Raw genomic sequence first — 15,247 nt, forward strand, 5'->3', positions numbered from 1 at the left:
TGCTTTCTTTCTTTGTCCCTGATTATGACCTTGAACTCTCTTGATTTGAGGCCTAAATGCTCCTCTGTTTGGGTCATTATAAGACCAAGTTTTGTTACCCCTTGGTCTAGACTGCACCTCCTGAATTATAGGCACAGTTCGAATGAGTGCATCCTGAAGATATGAGGGACGCATGGATTCGAGACGGGTATTTACTAGTGGGTTTAAACCAACACAAAATTTGGACACCTATTGTGTCATGTCCATCTGTGGCGCATACTTAAGAAGTGAGACGAATTTAGAATAGTAGGCATCAAGAGTGAGTCCCAGCTGTTTTAGCTCGTAGAACTCATTCATTTTCTGTGTGCGATATGCAGGTGATAGGTATCTTCCCTGCACGGCTTTCTTTAGCTTCTCCCAGGTAACGGATCCTTCCACGATCCCTTGATCCCTGCACCATTGCTTCCACCAAAGCCTGGCTTCGCCGGTGAGCTTCAACTTGGCGAGCATAGCCTGATTGGCGGTTGCAGTACCGGCTACTTCAAAGTAATCCTGCATGGATTCAATCCAAATTTCAGTATCTGCTTGGACGGACCTGCCTCTCCCGTCAAACTCGGGTGGCTTAATCTGTTTGAGAAGAAACTTCTTCTCCTGGATTACAGCAGTATTGGATGTAAGAGGCGAACTAGGAACCTGTATCTGGGGTTGTGCCTCGATAAAGGTTTCTTAATGTTATTACATGATAATCATTATTGATTTATATTACATCTCATTTTCTGCTATCACACAAGCAATGTAACTACTTAACTTTTTATCAATTCTCATGCACAATCAGACATTGATAAAAAGAAGTTTTATTTGTATTTATATGGGCATAGCCCTTTCGGAATACAAAATTTCTTGTGACGATAAGCCAACTGTTACATTTAGTTTGGGGAGAACAACGTTGTATTATATTTATCTATAGGAACTGTATAATAGTATGGTTTCGGGTCATGGATCTTCAGGAATCGGTAAGTCATTGGAAGTTCAGGGCATCCTTTCCTTTGGAACCCATTCTTCTCATGGTGCCCCAACACTTTAATCTTGTCGGCGGGGATCACACGGGTTACTTCCTCATATACATATGAGTTCATCTCAACCCTTCGACCTCGAATATGTAGAGTTGAGTTTACATGAGCTTCCACAAAAATGAACAGCTTCACAACTTTCAAGTCTTCCAACCACTTGATCCTTTTTAGGTTGGTTTGTAGATAAGCAAACCGGTGGGCAGCTATATAGTAGATTCCTGAGGCACCCGTCCATCTTCGTTCCATGTACAAAGGCGATGGATTATAGATTTGCTCTAGGATGTTCATCATCTCAACCCTTTGTCAATAATGTGAAGAATGCATTGCAGTCATAAACATGACTCAGAATACCAAGAACTTGTTCCATGCTTCCTAATTCTGCAAGACAACATTGAAAGTAAGGAAATGTTTGCACAGCAATATTTTCTTTACTTTATCTTATTAAGATTTCATAAAAACAATTCCATTGTTGGTTGACTCTGATACCAATTGTAACGTTTCCACTTGTATCTTCAGGACACATCTTAGCAGTCCATCTAAAAGGATGTCTAGAAAGCTCCGTCCGGCACTCCCATGGAATGTTACGGGGTTTGCGATCTAGGGCTTTCCGCGTCTGCCACGTAGTGGAAGTATTCCGGTCGTTCCCACTTAGGATCGACCTGAATTTGGATTTTCCCTAATGGTCATTTCCTAATGGCAACTAGCATCAAACCCAAGCGAACTACTTTACGCAGAAATGTCAGGTTCGAAGCAGATTCATGCTGCACTTGGTTCAAGGAGAATGGGAAATGAGAGGGATGCAAAGCTCAACCTCTCTGCCATAAGGCATAGTCCCATTCCGTTCCCCTAAAACAGTGTAAATTGGGACCAATCATAATTCTAGGTAAACGGTCTTGTTGTTTGTGTTTGTTGATGATCTTCTAACTGCCATCATGATTTGAGAAAAGTTCTCGGCCAACCGGGACCACCCACCCGTAGGACGGACCTATGGCCCATCCTCTGCACTTTCCTCGGGTTGTTTTAGTTATTTAATTAACTAACACATTAGTTGGACATGTATCAATCAACTTCTTTAATTAGCCCGTTAGGCACTGGTTCTTTCACGTAATCATATCACTTGACATAGAAAAGCAATGTCAAACAAGTTCTTTATTAACAGGTTATCCACAATCAGCTTCTTTAATTAGCCCGTAGGCTTATCCACAAACCGCCCGAAGGCTATCCAGTAATCCACAGGGATTACCAATCCAAGTTTCCGCCCGTAGATTAGTATGCGGGCCTCGAGATCCAATCCCGAGTCATGTTAACCTCTTGTGCAGGGCCCTGAAGGTGAGGGATTTATGGCCAGAGCCCCCCCTGGCACCCAAGCGTCATCTTGCTCCAAGTAGTGCTCAATGGAGAGACCACTCATGGCGGGTTCGGTCCACTTTCCCAGCGCGGTCAACAACCCCCTTGGTTAGGGTCAGGCAGGCAGTTGGGGTAACTGAAGCTGCCTCTCCCTTCACGCCTTCAACCTGAAGTATTAGATATCCATTTATCTTTTTATTCATTGATCAAACAAAACCAAACAGTGCTCTTAAGTCTGTTACAAGCACAAACATTTCCATTGGCCGTTTTTGTTGGCAAACTGCTAAGGAATGAATCCTTCCTTTCGAATGCATCCAGCACTCGATCTGGGATGACTTGCAACTTGGCAAGATCCCTTTTATCCTGGGTTAGGGCATACCCTATTAACCTGACTTGGTCAAACCTTAAGTTCATAGGTTATTTCAGTTTATCGGCTGGTCTTTAGCTTCCAAACAATTTTCTTTACTCAAGAAGATGCTATATTAGGATGATTATTTATCCTCTTGCAAGATAACTTGCGTAAGGACCTGCCAACCTCATTGCGAGAATTGGCCATTCCCTTGTGATCTAATCACAAGATCATATGACTCTGCACTTTTTGCGCAAGTGTCGCATCGAACTATGAGACTATACTACTCATTGAATGGAGTCACGAAACAATTTGTTCTTGATTACATTAAGCTGACGTTGTTAGTCGTAGAGTTCCAAGTTCCATCTCATAAGATTCTTAGGGACAAACCATAGTTCACTTTCCAAATATGTTTCACTATCCCTACATTCGGTGAATGTGGGCAAGTATTTAAGATATAGGATTTTCAGTCTTAGCAATATGTACAATTAGGTCACGTAATAATTCCTAGTGAATTTCTTGGAATTTAACTCATTCTAAACGAGTAATCCGGGGTTTAGGTGTTTAGGTTTGTGCCAATTTGTTTAACTATTGAAGATAGTTACTTTAACATTTCATAAACACATGACTTGTTGTCTATGCGTAAATTGATTTTTCAACCTTAACTTATTGATTAAGGTCAGGCATAGGTTAGGTTAATTCCAACTAACCTTCCTATAACTTGCGAACAAAATTCATGCTAAACAAGCAACCTTTTACTTGATAATTTATGTAGTTGACAAATGGTATTTGCCTAGAGTTATGCACCGTAAGAATCATTTCATGCCTTGCACTTTCCTAAGGCTTCCTAGCACTTTCCATGATGATTCATTGCAATGATGATATGGCTTAATAATGCGATATGCAGTTTATACTTCCATGTTTAAACGAAGTATACTATTTTAATGGACATTAATCTAATTTTGATTCATTGCAATGCATAAAGCTATTTGCTAGAAATGCATTTATGCTTCCTTTATTTTGCTTGTTTTATTGAAAATATTAATGACTAAATTCCTCTGTCGTGAGCATTTAAGACAAAAATGTATCTTATTTCCAACAATTATCCTTGCATGATTGAATTACAACAATACCAAATAAAATTTAGGAAGGAAAACCTGGGCTTGGGGTGAGATGTCCACGTGGATGCTAGGAGACGACTCTCCTGTGGTTGCGCCTTGGGCTTTCTTAGGAGGCATTGCGAATGTAGCCTTTTTGTCATGGATGCAGCTTTATAATTCCTCTTTGAAATTCCATCGTGGCTCTCTTTGCGATAACTTGCTCCGTCCATCAGAAGCCGTTTTAGAAGGCTTCCTCCTTGAAGTAGGGATTTCGAAAAAGGGGGTGTTTCAAAATCTTTCGCGGATAAATCCATTAAAGCCATGGGAAAGGCTTAACGGCCTTATAAAGATTCACACGAACAGGGAATAAGAGATGTAAAACAGAAGGGAGTATAAGGGCCCTTAGGAAGGAAATTTCGTGGATGGGGTGTTATATGCAAGGGCACATGAAGGTTTTGAAATTCCTGGGGGGGGTAGGGGTTGTTTTGAAAATCCCACACAAACCACGGCTAGGAGGGAAAAGAAAGAAAAAAAACATGAAAGGCCTAGGGGAACCCTTAGGGAGGGATTTTGAGGGGGTGGAAGAAAAAGGCCTTAGGGAGGTCTTAGGAGGGGATTCACGGGGGGTAGTCTTAAGGCTATAGGAAAGGACCTAATGGGGATTTACAATACGGGGGATGAAAAGGCCCTTTTGGGGTAACCTTTTATGGGGGGGGAAGGCCCTAAGGGAGCCTTAGAGAGGAATTTTAAAGGGGGGTTTCAAGAGGCCACAGGAAGGGGGCCTAAGGAGGGTTTTAAGACACAGGGGAGGAAAGAATAAGACCTTTAAGGTCAGATTTCTTTGGGGGGGGGGGGGGAAGGGGGCTTATGAAGCCCCTTAGAAGCTTCCCCCCAAGAAGCTTCTAAAGCTTTTGGGCCACATGGGGTGGGGGGGAAACAAACGCCAATTTGGCGGCGTACAGGCGGTTGGGGCATGGACTACGAGTAGGAAAATCAGATGGCGGCAATCTTCCTCGATGGCAACGCCCCACGGCAACTCCCCCTCTCTCAAGCGGCACAGGCGGCGACTTCATCAGCCTCTCCCTCCCCATTCAGAATGGCGTTGAGTTTCATGGCGGCCCTCTCTTTCCTCTCAGAGCTTCACTCTCTGCAAAGATCCTTTCATCCCTTCCTCCCGCTTGCATCCCCCCCATTTAAATAGGTAAGGGGAGGGGAATCCTCCCTCCCCTATGTGGTGAGGTGCATGAGCACTAGCTTTGGCAAGCTCCAGCAAGGAGCTTGCCCACCATACTAATCCCCTCTTCCTCCAGCTCAACAGTTGGCTAGAGGAGAGGGGAAATTAAAAAATTTTACTTTTATCACAAGAATTATCCACTTCATTTATCTTCTATTGGGTAGTTCGCGCATGCCTATGCCTTCGGGATATTACAAATTGCTTTGGCTTCTATCTATGGTTGGAAGCTTTATCAAATGGATGTGAAAATTGCATTTTTGAATGGCAACTTAGAAGAGGAAGTGTACATGGATCAATCCAAGGGCTACGTGGATCCAAAATACCCACATTATGTATGCACTTTGAAGAAGGCTTTATATGGACTGAAGCAAGCACCAAGAGCATGGTGTGATAGAATCAACAAATTCTTAGGCAGTATGGGATTTCAGTAGAGCAAAGGTGATTATTCACTTTATGTGAGGCATACAGAAGATGGTATGGTTGTTGTTGTCATCTATGTTGATGATCTCATTATTATAGGTACACTTGAGAAGGAGATTACTGAAGTCAAGCATGGGTTACATAAAGAGTTTGATGTAAAGGACCTTGGTTTATTGAGATACTTCTTGGGTATTGAGGTTATTGACACACCTCATGGTATATGGTTGATACAAAGGCAATATGCATTGGAGATGTTGGAAAAATATGGCATGAAAGGATGCAAACTGGTTGATACACCATTGGATCAAAATGTTAAGTTGATGGATGATGGATCTTATGTTGAGGATGTCACTATGTTCAGAAAGATGGTTGGTAGTCTTATCTACTTGACCATTACAAGACTAGACTTGAGTTATGTTGTTGGATTGATAAGTCAGTTTATGCAGAAACCATGCAAAACACATTTGAATGTAGTGAGAAGAGTTCTTAGATATGTGAAGAAGACAACTGGATTTAGCTTGTTTTATGAAAAAGGAATCAAGCCTACATTGTTTGGATACTCAGATGTAGACTAGGTAGGTAGCTCTATGGATAGAAGATCTACTAGTGGCTACGCATTCTCATTTGGATCAGCAATGGTAAGTTGGAGTAGTAAGAAGCAACCTACAATTGCTCTATCAAGCATTGAAGTAGAGTATAGAGGCATTGCAATGGCAGCATGTGAGCAGACATGGCTGAGATTGATCTTATATGACATGGGGATAGAGCTTGATGGTGGAGTCATTATGTATTGTGACAATGTTAGTAGCATTATGTTGGCAAAGAACCTAATCTACCATGCAAGGACAAAACACAAAGAAGTGAACTATCATTTCATTAGAGAAAAAGTCATTGATGGAGAGATTGACTTGGTCCATGTGAAAAAAAATGACCAAGTTGCTGATATCTTTACCAAAGCATTAGGTAAAGATAAGTTTGAGTTCTTCAGGATTACACTTGGAGTCTTATGTGTGCAAACTCATTCTGAGCTTGAGGGGGAGTGTTGATAAATATGACATATCCTAAGTCATATCCTATGGTTGTATGTATCTAAAGTACAAGCATATGTAAAGTGTCCTTAAGTTTGGGGTATCTATCTTTTGAGGATACCACGTGTGGTAGTGGACTTTTGGAGAAATATAGAAGAAAGAATGAAGAAGAAGGAGATGAACATGAAGAAAGCTTGAGCCTCCATATCACATGCCATCCACTCTCCGTTGTGGATCTCTCCCCCTCTCTTTTTAGTTAGCTCAGATAGTGACCCGAAAATACCTCCGCCTCCCAAGACTAGATGCACTAAGGGGGACCTACCCATGCACCTACGCCGTCGACGATTAAAGGAGGAATGACAGGCACTGAGCAAAGAAATGCAGAGACAAACAATGAAAACCACAAGACCTACCAAAACGATTCATGAAGTTCAAAAATGGAGATAGGGTGGTGATTTTGCTAGGAGCCAAACGATAGGGGCAAGCAAGTGAACCAATCAAGGGACTCGCCAATGTCAAGGAGGTTAATTTAGCGAGGGAGGGGGAGACCCCATGATTTGTCTTTATAGCCGATGACTTGGCTGAGTAAGATGAAGCAAGTCTTGTTACTCTCCTACGAGAGTATATAGAAGTCTTTGCTTGGTCCCTAGAAGAACTCAAAGGGGTAGACCTGAGTGTGGTGACTCACAACATACCCATGACACATGATGCAATGCCTACCAAGCAGCAACCGTATCCCATGAATCCAAAGCATACTCATGTTGTTAAGGAGGAAATTGACAAACTAATGAGAGCGGAATTCATCTACAAAATTGAACACATGGACTGGGTCTCACCCATAGTCATTGTACTAAAGAAGAATGGGAAGATTAGAGTCTCAATTACAAGAAGGTAAACGTAGCTACAAAGAGAGATAAGTATCCATTGTCGTACACCAAGCACATGCTCGAGAGAGTAGCTGGAAAAGAGGCCTATAGTTTTCTGGATGGTTTCTCTGGATACAATCTGGTGCACGTGCATCCTAATGATAGGCATAAGACTCTATTCGCCGCTGAATGGGGGGTCTTTGCCTGCATAGTCATGCCTTTTTGATTGACTAATGCGCTAGCCACTTTCCAACGACTGATGTGTACAATATTCAAAGACATGCTGACGAAGGAGTTAGAGGTCTTCATGGACAACTTGTGCATTCACTCTACTTGGCAACAACAGTTAGACAAGATCTGAGTGGTCTTTGAACGATGTTGGTTATACCGCCTCTCATTGAACCCCTTGAAGTACTAGTTTTGGGTGAAGCATGGATGTATCCTAGGACACATGGTATCAAAGAATGGCATTGCCACAGATTTCTCAAAAATCAAGGTCATTGTCAATCTTTCACCCCTAGCTGATTACAAGGGTGTTCAATGCTTCTTAGGACATACAAGGTATTATTGAAAATTTGTGTTAAACTATGCATTGATTGCTAGACCTCTATACAAGCTGTTGATTATATTTGAATGGATCGAGGAATGTCAACGAGCATATGAGGAACTAAAAAAGGCTTTAACCATAGCACCGATACTACGAGCTCTAGATTGGACACTCACGTTTCACATGCACATCGATGCTTCAAAATTCGTCATAGGAGCTATGTTGTGCCAACCTGGTAAACACAATCTGGACTACCCAATGAGCTTTGATAGCAGAGAGCTCACTGAGACCAAAATGAATTACTTGACAATAGAGAGAGAGGTTTTGGCCATGGTGTTTTCGATAAAGAAATTTCGACATTATCTTCTGGCTACGCCTTTTACTTTCTTTGTTGACCATCAAGTCTTGTTTTACCTGCTTAACAAACCATGCGCTAGAGGACGCATTGCTAGATGGCTTCTTCTACTTTTGGAGGTTGATTTCTCTGTGACAGTGCATAAGGGGAAACAAGATTACATGGTTGACCATCTATCTCGAATCCCCACGACGGGAGAGGCAACTGGACAAGGCATTGTGGACGAACTGCGAGACGCGCATCTATTTTGCTTATCCAACGAAAAAGATTTGTTTAGAGCTCACATGAAGACATATTGGGCAGATGACATAGTTCAAGTGCTTGAACACGGACTACCGGAATGACTAATAGAAAAGGCCCAACTTAGGCAGTTTATCCTGAAAATCCAACCCTAGCCAACTTTACAGGCTAGGACAAGACAGGTTACTACACAGATGTGTATGTGAGTATGAGATGCATGACGTACTGACAGAGGCACATAGTGGAATCGCAAGACGACATTTCAACGGAGACATGAGAGCTTGCAAACTGCTATAGTCCCAGCTGTGGTGGCCTACCCTTTTCCAAGATGCGACACGATTCGTAAAGCATTGTGATGAGTGCCAATAAACTAAAGTCCTTATTCGTAAAGATCGCATGGTGCTAACCCCAATTATCACACAACAACCTTTCCAGTAATGGGGGATTAACTTCATCGGACCCATTAGTCCCGCGACACAATACTCACAAGCTAAATATATCATTGTGGCCACCGACTATCTAACCAAATGGGCAGAAGCATGAGCCATGAGAAAGAAGGACACTAGAACCATTGCTAAGTTACTATGGGAGCAAGTGATCTCACAATTCGACTACCCCATCGAACTAGTCAGCGACCAGGGGACACACTTCATCAACAAAGTAATAGCTCACCTCCTGTCCTCCTTCCTAATCATCCATCGGAAATCCGCACCTTATTACCCACAGGCAAACGGTCAAGCTAAATCAACAAATAAAATCCTAGTAAACATCCTGACTAAGGTCATCTCTGCTTCACACAGTGATTGGGATAACAAATTGATGGCAGCCTTGTGGGCCTACCACACAGCTTACCAGACAACTGTAGGATAGACCCCCTTTAGATTAACATATGATACAGAGGCCATCCTTCCCTTGGAATTATTTGTACCAAGCCTTAGGATCGCCCTTCAAGAAGAAAGATGGAATGGGAAGGGGGCATGGATGGAACACTTGATTGAACTCTAATGCTTAACAGAAACCCGGCTTCTAGCCACCCATGCACTCATATGTGAAAAGGAAAGACGCAAAAGCTGCTTTGACAAGCGTGTCAAGTAGTGCAGCTTTGAACAAGGTGACTTAGTACTGCTATACTCAGTCAAAGGACATAGGCAAAAGCTGAAGTTTTGAGGGCTAGGATCTTTTAAGGTTCGAACCATCAGCCGAATTGGCAACGTAGAACTAGAAACCCTAGAGGGTGAGGGTATAGGCTTCTTTAATGGCAGCAGCATAAAGAAGTATTTCCCCCCCACGCAGCCATTGCATGAGCCCCCAATGATAGCACCCCCTATCCACATACGACTAGCCACTATCACTAAGGTGGTTGGTGAGGATGAGGAAGCAGTACCACCAGCTTACTTATGCATGATGGTCATTGCTAAACACACATGCACCATCAACGCATTGATCGATGAGGGAGCTGATTTTAATATCTTAACTCATGACCATTGGACCCAAATTGGCAAACCGCAGTTGCAACCCACTAATGCTAATCTCACCCCTTATGGAGGCCAACCCAACATGCTGTTAGGAAAGTGCAAGGTTGTAGTTTCTATCGAGTCTAAAAGTGTGCCGATAATCTTCCATGTGTTGCCCAACACTAAGAATGCAAGCATGGAATCACTGTTAGGATGAACTTTCAAGAAGCAAACTCATTGCAATGTTGACTATCAATCGCAGCGTATCCACCTATCCATGGGCAACGTTTGCATTGTTACAACTTTTAGTAAGGGCGGTGAGACTCTTTCCAAGACCATGAAGCCACCGGTAGAGGAACCCACCATCAAGAGTAAGGAGCGAGGTTGGGACTTGTTGCAACCTACCAAGCCTCAATGCCAGCAATCCACTGGAACCAATGCTAATGCCCATGAACCCCAATGTGGGTAACACCTAGATTTGGTTTCCTAAAGCCAAAACAACCAAAGGCCCTACTCAAATGCAACCCTTAAGCTTGACCACACAAAACATCATGCCAGAGATACTCACAACACAAGAGAATCAGGACGCTAAGTCCATAGAACCTCCAAAATCTAACTCAATAGGACATGAACCAATCTATCATCCAAAATTGCAGCCCCTGCTACTAGCAAAATGCCCAGCTCTAGCGTTGATGATACCCCTTAGATCTCAAATTCATCTAGTAGCACGACAAATGCAACTACCACACCAAACCCATCAAGTGTGAGGCCAAGCTCCAACCTAAAGGAGCAACCCAAACTGCAACTATTAGCCACTAAAATCTCTAGTCATGTTAAGCCTCAACCACCCATCGGCCTTCGACCCTCTTATGAGTGACGATCAATTCTAACCTTGGCCACAGACTTACCTGAAACTATGGGGGACGACTAGGTTGCTTGCCTCCAATGATTGGATGCTACTTTCATGACCTTGGCCACCAAAAGCTATGATAGACCTCTTAAAAAAACTTATAGCAACGGAAGTACAAACACTCCCTTGCTCTTGGGAGGAGTTAGAATTTACATTACTTAAAGCTTCTGAATGAGCTCAGGAGTTAATTACAACTAAGATATCCCAGGAGCAGGAAATCAAGCAGTGTCTCATTTTGTCTTTTAGCAATAATACAATCATGGCCACAAACCAAGAAATCGAGTAGTTGAAACATCTAAGTGACCACAACTCCTCCTTCTTGTGGAAATGGTACGCTTTACTCCTGCACTGGGAGCTAGAGGGATGTCAAATAATGACCAATGTTGAACAACGACGTGCAATCAAGGCATTTGAATATGACCCAACCTATGTCGCTCCAACTTCCTATAGGGTGTTGACTTCCATTCGTAACCGACCCCTCGAAGAACACATTGAGGGACATCCTTATTTAGATCGCATCCTCACTTAGGACGAGTTGCATGTCACTAGTCGAGTGGACTCCAGTGACTTCTTGCTTTATGTCCTCACTTACATTACTCACGTAGGCATCTGCCCTTTCGACATGGATAGTTATACTAATTTCAAGTATAATCTGAATTTCTACACCTAGCTCATGCGAAGGTAAAAGCACTAACATTATGTGCTAAACGTCCCCTTCATCCTCTAACCCTTTAATCCTGGGAAGGATTCTTCTCAATTCAAAGAGGGGGAGGTAAGGTGAAACAAACCAAACACATAAGAAAAACCATAAAGGAAAATCACACATGAGGGACCTCAATGGTAGGACGAAGCAACTTGTGACTGAGAAATTGACAAATTTTTTTGAAAGCAATAGACTTAGACTACTTGCAGGGAAAAGTCTCATTCTGTACTAAAATAAGTTAATCTACCAAGCATGAAGTCATTTCTTTCAGTAAGTAACTATTTGGAAAAGCACTAATGGCAAACCATGGCTTATGATAGGAGCTAAAGATGTTGTAGCAAGATCGAGCCGATTGCCTACCCTTCACGGAAGAGGAAAGAGTGAAGTACAGCCTATCCCTTGAAAATTGGGCGTACAACCAACTCAGGTTTAGGAGCATCCATAACGACAAAGGGGTGGTGACCAGCAAGGAAGCCATTAGGAGTATCATGGAACCAAAGGTGGAGAAGAGGCATAAAAGAGACATCTATGCCATGCTAGGGATGAAGACCTTAGTGGAGAAGGCATTGGGGTTGGAACCAAAGGTGGAGAAGAGGCATAAAAGAGACATCTATGCCATGCTAGGGATGAAGAAGGAATGTCTTAACAAATGATGGCATAAGTATCCAAGAAATTCCCAACACGGAGGTCAGATTGCAAGCAAAGGTGATCCACACCCTCTTCTCCAGCCTAAGATACAATTTGCTCATGCATAGGATCAGCGTGCCCGTGCTGGAGAGCGTGGTGGCTCATTCATTTAAATCCCTCATTAGCGACACTTTCGTCTAGTCTCTTTGCCAATAATGGCATGAAAATCTCTCACCAGCATTGGATAAGGATGAAATCCAATTACGGACCTTAAAATATAATGTGTAGTCTCTTCATTTATAACCAAGTATCTTATTGCTTCTGATGCCACATCTTTCAACGTACCTGTACCAAACTGGACAGCACGTACCTCAACTCCAAAAAGTCTCATTCTGAATACTTTAAGAGCCTGTCGTTCCATATCTTTGGCGCCCATGTAAACAACACATTGTAACCCAAAACAAGCACACACTGTAACAGTGATAACTCCATGCTTCTCATAGCACATTTCAATGCTTAGCCTCCTTCTTTCCAACTCCTGGATGTGGTTATCATTAGGTATTTTTGATGTAGCTGGAGAAGGAGAAGACAAAGTCCTAACATGTTCACCAGCATCAGTTGTGCTTTCCACTCAACCTTGCTCAACATAGGCTGAAAGCATCTCATCATATTCGCCACTTTTGTCTCCAACTCCTCCCCACTATACTTATACGCATAAAATAAATGTTATCACAACAACTAAGTATGTACAAAGTACCAAATCCCATGCACAACTTTTGGGTGGTTTACACACTTCGAATGCGCAGCAATACGACAGCGGCCTTCAGGCGGCGGAAGGGTTGGCACAGACGGCGGCATCCAACGATTGATGGCGGCGATTCCTGGTCCACAGCGGCACAACAAACTGACGTCGTCTCCTCTCTTCTCACACGGCTCAACCCCCTTTCCTTCAACGGCCCCCTCCCCTCGTTTAAATAGTGGAGGGAGGGGGATCTTCTCTTCTTGCGTGTCGACACGCATGTCCTCCCTCCCTCCAAAGGCTCCACCAAGGAGCTTAGTAGCTCCTTCTATTCCCCTCCCCCTCCAGCTTGTCAGTCGGCTGGAGGGATAAGGGGGGAATAATAATAAAAAAAATTCCATTAACTATTTCATTTTTATTAACGCGGGATATTACATTCTAACTAATTCATTTTTACTAACGCGGGATATTACAGCAATGCATTGCAAGAGTTATTTGAGGAATGAGGAAAGTAAGAAAATGAGTGACATGGCTTTTGGGGGGGGCATCTTTTCAAGTAAAACCTCTATGTGTTTTGTAACATATTTGTAATTCAACAAAAAAATTTATAACAACCTAGTGATAAGAAACTTGCTTAAGGATTGCAATAAATCATCATTTTTCATGCATATGGTAATTGTTGTGCAAAGAGACAAAACTCTTACTAGGCAAGTTTATTTCAATACAATTAATATTAGGGCTATTACTAAGAAAGTGATATAGTTCTCTATCAACAAGCTGCACCCAAAGAACATATGGAGTTCTTTGTACTACCTCAAACCCTATTATTTAAAATTATTTGAATGTGGATATTTTAGTATATATCTTAATATTACATGGGAGTGCCTTGTACTTTTATAGACATGGGGATTGCATGTTACACCCATGTTAATTAAGTGCCATAATGATATAGTATGGTCATTAGAATAAAAACTAATAACAGTATTACTAGGTAAGTGCATTCATGAACATTTCAAGCTAGGTTTCTTGTTAAGTAAGTGATATAATTCTCCATTAACAAACTTCAATCAACCAACCATTTTTAACATTTTATGTTAGGTTTCTTGTAAATAAGTGATATAATTCACCATTAAAAAGCTTCAATCAATTGTAATGTAACCGACCATTGCCATTTGAATGTCTTGAGCATTAAAAAATAATGCAAGCTTGATTTCACAATCTCATGTTAGTACCAAAGATATTATATTCTTATCAGTTAGTCAATCAACAACTAAGATTACTAGGTCATAGTTACTAAAATTAGGTAGTCAATTAACTCTAACCTACTAAAAATTACTAGGTCATAGTTACTTGATCTAGTTCAATTATTAAGGCTTAGTAGATTAGTAATATGTTAGCCAAAGTTAGATTAGTAATATAGGAGTTGTAAGGTATTAGTTAACCTTAGTTAACTTGGGAGGTTAGTCATAAATATATGTATGTATCACGTGGGTTCAACATAAGTGAATTTTAAAATACCATTTCTACATATTTTTTACATATAGAAGGTCCCATATAAAGGGGTTACTTACAAATTGAATAGAAAAGGATTATGTTTTATTAAGGGACACTTTACAAATAAGGTTATTTATAAATAGGCCTTGAATGCACGTGATATAGAGGGTATACATATAGTGAATTACTCGAGGTTCTAAATATTAGACTTAAAGATTTAATTTTAAGTCTAATCCCCCATGGTGGCTATCACATTGTAGTGACCCACAAGGGGGGGACTATATAACTATCCCCCATACCCCCTTCCCCTTCATAATACTTAGACTTAAAAGACCAAGGAATATACATTATTTTCATGGATCAACAAATTTGATTATGTTTTCCTAATAGAGCTAACACAACTACCCCTAAAGAAAGAAGTTGATCATGAAGTAGAGTTGATCCTAAGAGCTGGACTTGTATCCAAGAGACCATACAAGATATCTATACCTGAAGATATCAAGCTCAAAAGAACTAAGAAAAATCATTGATAAGGATTCATTTGTGCAAGTAACTCACCTTAGGGACAACTTCTTCTTTTCTAGAAGAAGAAAAATGGGTCCCTTACACTTTGTTTTAACTTTAGAGGACTAAACCAAGGAATGGGCAATAACAAGTATCCCATACCTAGAATTGACAAAGTCCTAAAGCAACTACATGAAACCAAGTTCTCTTGAAAGTAGACTTGAGGTTAGGTCTAAATCAAAGAGCAAGATATTCCAAATAATTCCTTCAGCACTATATAA

The sequence above is a fragment of the Lygodium microphyllum genome, chromosome 16 (genome assembly GCF_053477565.2).
Source record: "Lygodium microphyllum isolate KBCC chromosome 16, Lygodium_microphyllum_v1.1.10, whole genome shotgun sequence".
Taxonomy (NCBI): domain Eukaryota; kingdom Viridiplantae; phylum Streptophyta; class Polypodiopsida; order Schizaeales; family Lygodiaceae; genus Lygodium; species Lygodium microphyllum.